Raw genomic sequence first — 8682 nt, 5'->3', positions numbered from 1 at the left:
TTTAATTGTATCGGAAATGTTATCTCAATGATTTAAAATTTTTAACTGTTGCCGTCTTGTGTTTGTTAACAAATAAATGTCTGTAATTATTTTAAGACAGGCATTTTAAATTACATTCAATCTTCATTCTTTGCTTTGCTTTTAAAATAAATCGGGAATTGGGAAGGTCGTCAAGTTTTGGCGTCTGTGATTTTGTTTTTGTTGGGAATATTGCTTCCTCGTCTAACATGGGGAGGGATCAGAATTATAAGAAAGGTATAGAAAAAAGTTTCGTGATGGCCACAACATACTAGTTTACTTTGCTCCTTGACCATTTCCATACATTTCACTTTTATATCCTGATTTTATAGCACCTTGAGCAAAATTTAGCCACATGATTCACTCCAGTTTGGAATGCTCGAATATAATTGTTACACTGAATTACTAATTTTGGAACAAGTCTTAGAGAGGGTCCACGAAAAACAGAAAAAAAATATGCCATTTGTCCATCGAATAAAAAAGTTTGGGAACCACTGAAATAAGCGCATATTCTGCCGTGGGCAGAGAAAGCGCAGAAACTACAAATGTTTCATTTTTCATTTTTTTGCACTTTTATCATCTATTGTACATTAGCTTTATTGTACAAGCTTGCTTATTTGGTTTCCGCTGACAAAAAGGCGCGAAAAAAACGTCTAATTCCAACGTTTCCCCCATTTCTTCAAATATCTCGAAAACTCATTCCTACATATACTGCCGCTTACCTGCGGCAGCAGAGGCGGTGATTGGAGCTCAAAAAAAGGGGGGGGGGGAGCAAAAAAAAAGGGGGAAAGAATAAGAAGGAAACATTAGCGGCAGCAAAAAATTTAAAAAAAGAGGAAAAAAGTACAAAATTTTGTTAGTGCTGGTGTTGAGAGCAGATTAGTTGAAATTGATGTAAATCTAACAAATTAACTCTGATTTTGATAAATTATGTACACAATAACTTCCCTTCAAGAAACTTAGACATGAATTAGGCTTACATTATTTACTCCGAAGTATTTTGAGATATCACAAACACTTGTTAATAACTTCATTAAACAAGTATAGCTTGTTCAAATAAAACAATTGATTTATTAATATCTAAACAATGAATACATAAACTAAAAGTTACTGCTTGTGCTAAAGAATGTTTCGTTAACAGATTTACAAAGTAAAACAAATAATTATGTTCTGAAAATTTTGACATATCTGCTTTTTTTTTTTTTTTTTGTAATTTCTAGTTTTGGTTCCTTAATTGGAAAATGAAATAAATTTCCCGTAAAAAGGGGGGGGGGGGGGCAATCGCCACCATTGCACGGCAGTGTTGTGTCAATGTAGCGTAAAGAAAAATATCCTTTGCAGTGGGCTTGCAACAGGGCCGCAGAGAGCCAAGGCGGACCCCTTGTCAGATATGTCGCCGGGCCCCTCCCGCCCCCCAAAAAAAGAAGAAAAAGGAAAAAAAAATGGGGGAAATAAGAAAAAAGGGGAAAGAAAAAAAAAGAGGTATAGAAGAAAAGGGGAAAAGAAAAAAAAAGCGGGGAGGGGGAGTAACAAAATCAAAATTACTTTCTAGAAAACAATTAAATCTATTATAAGTGCGACAAGAGTATATACCGAAAGGGTATACATTTTACTTTACCTTTACGTTTTCTCTTATTCGGATTCCCCCTCCCCCTTTTTTCTTTCTTCCTTTCTTTTTTTTTTTTGCTTAAGTGTCGCCTCCTTTCTTAAGGCCCGGGCTTTTAGTTTCCGACAAGGCTGACATGGCCTCTTGTCGAGCCTAGCTTGCAATGATGCTTAACTTTTCATAAAGAAATGAAATGAGTGACTCATCACTAAAGTAGAAAAAATCGAACAAGAACATTCATTAATAATCCGCGCTGAAGTAACTACATTGTTTCTAACCTTGACTTCAATTAACAGTCATTAAACAGCGCTACTGAAAAGCCCTTAGCTGTTGCCAAAAACACTAACTTTAATTCTGCTCGGAAAAAATAAAAAAACTCTCCTCGCTGACCTGTGATCTTTTTCTTTTTCCATTCCTGTCATTGGACAGTTGCCATAACTCGAGCAAAACGGGTAGTAGACGCTGTTTGCAGCTAAAATTGAAAGCGTTATAAAAATTATTTTTGCATGCAGAAAAAGGAAATAATGATGAATTGAGTTTGTTCCAAGATGACTTAAAGTTATGGACTAGCTGAGTTCTTTATGACGCCCTTTCAAGTAAGAGCGGATTTAGAATATTTTTCACCCACGAATATGAATACTTTACAGCATGATCACGATACTGATATTCTTCCTGAGCTGTAAGAACTGTTGCAGATTTTTTTGCAGACATGAATGGGCATTTGGCATTTCAAACGCAAACATCCAGAAAATATCTTTCAACGAAATTTGGGACGTTGAAACTTCAAATTGAACAAATGTAATCATAAAAAAATAAATTTGAAGGTTAATAGCTTTTTGTATTTGTAAATGTTCTCGCTTATTAAATATTGATAACTTGTTATAGTCTACTTCATGATTGTAGGCATTCGTCTTTGAACAAGTCTATTTTAAAACCGATTGAAAACAAGAGAAAGCAGAGTTGCTAAAATAAAGATTTTAGAAGCAAGTTTTCTGTGTGAAGGATCACTGTAAAAAATTCCGAAACGTTACTGGGTATTTCCGTGTCACGTTTCGAAATTTTAATGGTTTTTATCCACTTCCTGAAAAAATTAAGTATTCTTGACTAAAAGTTTCCTGAATTGCTACAAGTCGCAAGAATGCAGACTTTTCACTGTTGTGAAAAATATTTTTATCTCCCAGTTTAAAGATTAACTGAGCGTATTTATAAAGTGTATCGGCTTTACTTTAAGTACGGCCCGTCCATGCTAATTAAGCTCCCAAAGGGAGCGAAAAAGTGTGGACTGCATTGCTTTGCAAGATTTGCAGGCAAGTAAAATTCGCGTTACTTACTTGCAATTCTGGCATAGCTTTGGCCATGTTTGCAATAATGCTCTTTAACTTGCTTGATAAATCAGAATGATGCCAAGATATTACTTCCACAGACACGGCTGGTTTTAAACGGGAAGATTTCTGAATTTTTCAGGAAGCTTCCAGGATAATATCAGGAAGGTAACTGAATTTTGGCGGAAAAAGTTCCTGGAATTTGCAAGATATGTTACTGGCAGATAATGGGCACATCAGCTGCCCGTTATTTTCCAGGAACGTTTCTGAATCGTTTTTACAGTGATCGCTGTTTGTTTACAATTTTAAGTTAAATTAAATTATAATAATGGCTCATCAGCTTCAAACGGGCGGCAATATAGAAGACACTACACTGCCATAACACAATCTACAGGTACAATACAGTACGAAGGACAAAACAAATAATAAAAATTGAGAGTTCAGTGAAGTTCAAAACAGTTTTCACAATATTTTAAAACCTTTTTCGCATAGAAGAGAGCAATATTATCGGAAAATCTGTTGTATAATTTGTGAAATTTGACGACAGCATAATTATTGGCAGTTTGTGCATGTACTAGATTTGGAGGAAAATATTGAAGGTCCTTGTATTATAAATACGATACATTAAGTTAATTTCAGGTGAGAAAATAAATATGAGCATTAAATTTTATAATAAACCTGATTACTGCACAACATAAATATAAAATAATGGCGTCTGCGCTTATGAAAATGAATTTTATAATACCGTGTGTTTAAGAAAAAAAAGATAAGAAAATTAATTTGAATTTTGACCTCTTGAATTCAAATTATAGTTTTCGCAATCACGAGTGTGTGTGTGTGTGTGTGTGTGTGTATGTAGGCGTGTATGTTTGTGTGTGCGGGGGGTATATGTATGTGTGTGTAGGCATGTGTGTTTATCTCTGTGTGCAGGTATGAGTTTGTGGGTAGTTGTGTGTATGAGTGTTTGTGTGTGTGGGGGGGGAGGGATGCGTAAGTGTGTAGGCATATGTGTTTATGTCTGTGTGCAGGCATGAGTGTGTGGGTAGTTGTGTGTAGGTGTCTGTGTATGTGTAGGTGTCTGTATGTATGCATGTGTGTATGTGTTTGTGTGTGTGTGTACGTGCGTGTATGTATGCGTGTAAGTGTAGGATATGGACGCAACCTGGAGACGGTTTTCGCTAGAGGAGCAGCATCGTGGAGGCGGCCAGTCGACGGTGGTGCTGCAGAGGGTGCTGGCGGGAAAATAAAATGATAGGACCTCAAAACAGTCAAATGAAAGTAATAAGCAATCGTGAGTGCGCAAACAAACAAAAAAAAAAAAAAAAACCGGTATTTTAAATGTGGGATACTTGGATGCAAAAAGTTAGAAGTAGAAAATTTATTTTGAACTCTTTCAGTATGCATTTTGCATCAGGCGCTGGTAAAAGTACGTGAGCTTTGGAGTTTGGTGTGGATGAACAATAGTGAGGTATACTGCCGTGGAAAAAAAAAACTGAAAATTTTTCCTTGTTTTCTTTTCGCATTTTTGTCATCTATTGTATACTTTAGCGTTATTGTACAAGCTTACTTATTTGCTTTTCGCTAAAAATAAAGTGCGCGAAAAGCGGCAAATTGGGTTGTTTCTGATATTTTAAAAGTTTTTTTTTTTTTTTTTTCTGTACGAGCGGGCTTAGAAACATAGGATTTAACCGTTTTCGGAATGATTTGACAAAAAGTAATATTGTAATCAGCGTAAGGGTTAATCAGCACGCAGAGTCAATTTCATTTTTTACGCTTCTGCACATGACATCAAAACTGATAAAATGCCATTCACTGATGCGCCATTCAGCGCAGAGCGCAATATTTTGGCATTAGATAAAGATAAAAATATTATATCACAGTACTAATGAAATTCATATTTGCTTCAGAAAAACCTTTATTTAAAATTCTCATTGTGATTGTGTCAGTGAAGTACCGCACCCAAGTACATAACTTGTGACGTCATAAGGACCACGCCTTATTTCCAAAAATGGACAGTTAAAAAAAATAAATAATAGCTGTTGGGAAAATATAAGTTTTTTCTGGCTCCATGTTTCTTTTTTCTTTTCTTTTTCTTTTTTTTTTTTTTTGCTTATTCTATCGATTTCAGTGACTAAAAGTAGTACTTTTGACTGCATGAAACAACTCCATTCCAGCATATCCCTATTGTTAATGTTAATACGGATTCCAAAACGTGTTTCTTCAAATTTCTCAAAAAATCATTTCTTCAGATATCGCGCATTACCTTCCCACAACAGTATAGTATAGTGACTTTTTATGAAAAATTTCAAAACCAAATAATGTTGACAAAAATGTAATTTAAAAATTTTTTTAATATAATTTCAGGGTCTTTTCCTGAAGACTGGCGAACCCTTTATCGACGATACCTTTTCAAGTGAATTATTTACAAATAACTTCCTCTCGTTTTGAACGTTCCTGTACGAGGTAGCATTCCCGGTGATGTTTACGTGCCTGAAGCTGGAAATAAACATCGTTGTCCGCTGTAAGTACAAGATTCTTTTACGCATAAATATTTGAAATATCCTCTTTATTTAGAGTGGAACGTCGAAAATCCCAACCAATTGGAACCATAGGATGTTCGGATTTTCACTTTGTGAAAATTCTGAAACGTCACAAATTATTTCGGGCAATGTATCGGCATTTCATGCGTTTCTACCAGTTGCCAGTGAAAAATAGGTAGAGCGGAGAAATTTTTTCTAATTGCTAGAATTTACATGAATGCAGGCTTTACACGGTTGTAAAAAATATTTTTAGTTACTTCTGTGAAAATAAGCTTATTTCTATATCAGGTGATTTGCCTTCGGAAAAGTTATGACTCTTCCAGACTGAAGGAGCCCGAAACAAGAGCAACCTTACACTGTAAAAACGATTCAGAAACGTTCCGGGAAAACAATGGGCAGCTGATGTGCCCAATGTAACATATCTTGCAAAGTCCAGGAACGTTTTCCACTAAAACTTAGTAACCTTCCTGATATTATCCCGGAAGCCTCCTGAAAAATTCAGAAATCTTCACGTTTAAATCCAGTCGTGTCTTTGGAAAATTAGATTAAAGTTTGGCACCTTCTAAAAGCCAAAAAGTTCTAAAAGCAGCATTAAAAAAGTGGCCAAAACTAAGACAGAGTTGCAAATAAGTATCAAGAATATTACTCGCCTGCAATTCTTGCAAAGCTACGTATTCCATGCAGGGGATGCACAGAAATTTAGAGGTCCGTCACAAATGACTTTTCAGGGCCTTTCTCCATATTGTTTACCACTATATTTCACCCCTATTTTTAAAAATATTGGGCCCCCTTTAGGTTCGGGTCAACAGGTGTCCCTTCTCTCCCCCTCCCCCTCTCTGTGCTCGCCTCTGATTCCATGGACATCGCTCCCTTTGGGGGATGTTCATGAAGAACACGGAAATACTCAGTAAGGTTTCCGAATATTTTAACAGTGTATAGTCTCTAGGTAGCAAAGCTTTGCAAGAATTGCAGGCAAATAAACTGTTTGCCATTTTCGTGCAATTATGCCTCAGCTTCGCCCATATTTGCTAAAATGCTCTAACACTAAAAACGGTTTAGAAACATTCCTGGTAAATAATGGGCAGCTAATGTGCCTAATTTCGCCAGTAACATATCTTCCAAAAATCAGAAACGTTTTCTGCTAAAAGACAGTAACCATCCTGGAATTGTCATTGAATTGAAACTTTCTGAAGAATTTGGAAATATCCCCGGTTAAAGTCAGTCTGGAACCTTCAAGGGAAATTTGATATGTTTAACGTAATTGATTAGAACCTTCCTGGTTTGCTTCAGAAGAGACCATGGCCAAACCTAAGACACAACTGCAAGTAAGAACCAAGCATCTCTCTTGGCTGCAATTTTCGCCTTGCAAAACTGCAGCTATCCAGAGACTTTATTTTGGGAACTTAGTCAATCTGGATGGGGCGTAACCAAACTAAACCAGATATACTTATTGAACACACTCAGTCAATCTTTAAAACGAAAGCTAAAAATTTTTTCACAACAGTAAAAGTTCTGCCTTTTTCCAAGCTCTAGTAATGTAGGAATTCTTTTTGCAAAGATACTTGATTTTACGGGAAAGAGATGAAAACCCGTAAAATCCTGAAACGTTACACCTGAATAAGCTGTAACGTTCGGAATTTTTTTTTTTACAGTGAAGGAGGTGCTGTCTGCCCACGGATTGCATAGAAAAGGTAAACGTCCAGTTAAGACGAGTTTACTTGAATGAGATGTAAAAGTAAAAATATTTTACTTTTACTAAACATAAATATTTAGGGGTAATTAATAAATTGTGCTCCAAAATGTTAAACAGCATTGTTTTTGAGGTAATAAAAGATGTCTGCTTATTTAAGAATGTGTTTTTCTTATTAGCCGGATTTTTGTTTATTTGGATTGCCTTTGACCTCAGTTAGTCCGGATAATCGAGCTTGTACTGTGCTATTTTTAACCCAAGAAAGAGGGAAACGCCCTCTTCTCGCAAACGACCTACAATAGCTCCGTGATTCTCCTGAGATCACTTAACGATCCAACACCCCCTCTAATCACTTTGGAGGTATTTAGAATTTCTGCGATCACTTCAATGTGTTGAATGAAAGAATTCTTTCTTTATCGCACAGCTTTCGAATGGAATAACACAGGGAGCGTGCACGAATGATGTCACACTTAGAATGGGAAAAGGAGGGTGATTTGTGAAATTTTGGAACAGTTTGTGGCAAACGGAAGGGAGCAGGAGGTGGGGGCCGCAAGAAGTGCGATATCACTTATTTTGATTGAAACAACAAGTAATGGAAAAAAAATAAAATAAGTCAATTCCTACTTAGGTCAACAAAAGAAAATTTTATTTTAGTTAGTTTTTATTAAATAACTAGAAAGTCGTCCGTTAAGGTAAGACGGGGGAAAATTGCTTCTATTCTTCTACAATTGAACGAAGTCATTGCCTGTTTGGTGATATTTTGATAGTTGAAATTGTAATCCAAACTTCAGTGGATGAACCCTAAACTCCAGGAGGTAGTATTCATTGTTGACCATTTTGTCGTTTCTTCATTCCCCTGAAATGACAAATTCGTACTAGTGACACAGTTGAGCTATTGGATCAAGTTCAACCTTGTCACAATTAAGCCATTCCCTGCATATATTCAGTATTCCCTGCATGTTAAACATTACCAAAACATATTATCAAATTATCATGACGTGGTGCGAGTTTCATTTCGCGGGTTACTCGATCATTGGCTATTATGTATATGAGGATTAGAATTAATTGAAATATGTATATATACATCAGGGTAAAATAAAAAAAAAAACAAAAACAAAATCTGATAAACGCTAAGTAATATTGCGGAAATGTTGCCTTTTGTAAAGATGTCTGGTCATACAAAAGGATTTTGACAGCAAAAGACATCTTAAGTTTCCGCTCGCGCCTTGAAGTTGACCATTATTGCATAAAAATTGGAAGAAGTTACAATAATTTCATCGAAAATAAAAACTTGATGAATTTCATGTAATATCACTTACAAGTAGGCTTCTTGTGTAGATTACGCACCGCACATGGTAATTTTAATAATAAAATATAAATTAAAGTTCCATAATGCTTTGAATTTGACCAATTTTGCAGCAAAACTGACCAACATCGTAAGACTCTGTACTTTGAGAAAAAGTATCACAAGTTTTTATTTGTAAAATTTTTCTCTCATATTAATTG

At 35.7% G+C, this 8682-nt stretch overlaps 1 protein-coding gene across 1 annotated transcript in view; it reads left to right on the top strand.

The window, feature by feature from the left end:
• The first annotated feature begins 5432 nt into the window (after positions 1-5432).
• Positions 5433-8682, top strand: part of LOC129227718 (adenylate cyclase type 3-like) — a 327000-nt gene continuing 323750 nt past the window's right edge. Inside the window, exon 1 of the mRNA XM_054862320.1 lies at positions 5433-5467. The gene's annotated coding sequence lies outside the window, so the exon portion shown is untranslated. The remainder of the gene's footprint in view (positions 5468-8682) is intronic.

Source organism: Uloborus diversus, chromosome 8, assembly GCF_026930045.1.
Source record: "Uloborus diversus isolate 005 chromosome 8, Udiv.v.3.1, whole genome shotgun sequence".
Classification (NCBI taxonomy): Eukaryota; Metazoa; Arthropoda; class Arachnida; order Araneae; family Uloboridae; genus Uloborus; species Uloborus diversus.
This window is presented reverse-complemented; position numbering and strand designations above follow the sequence as displayed.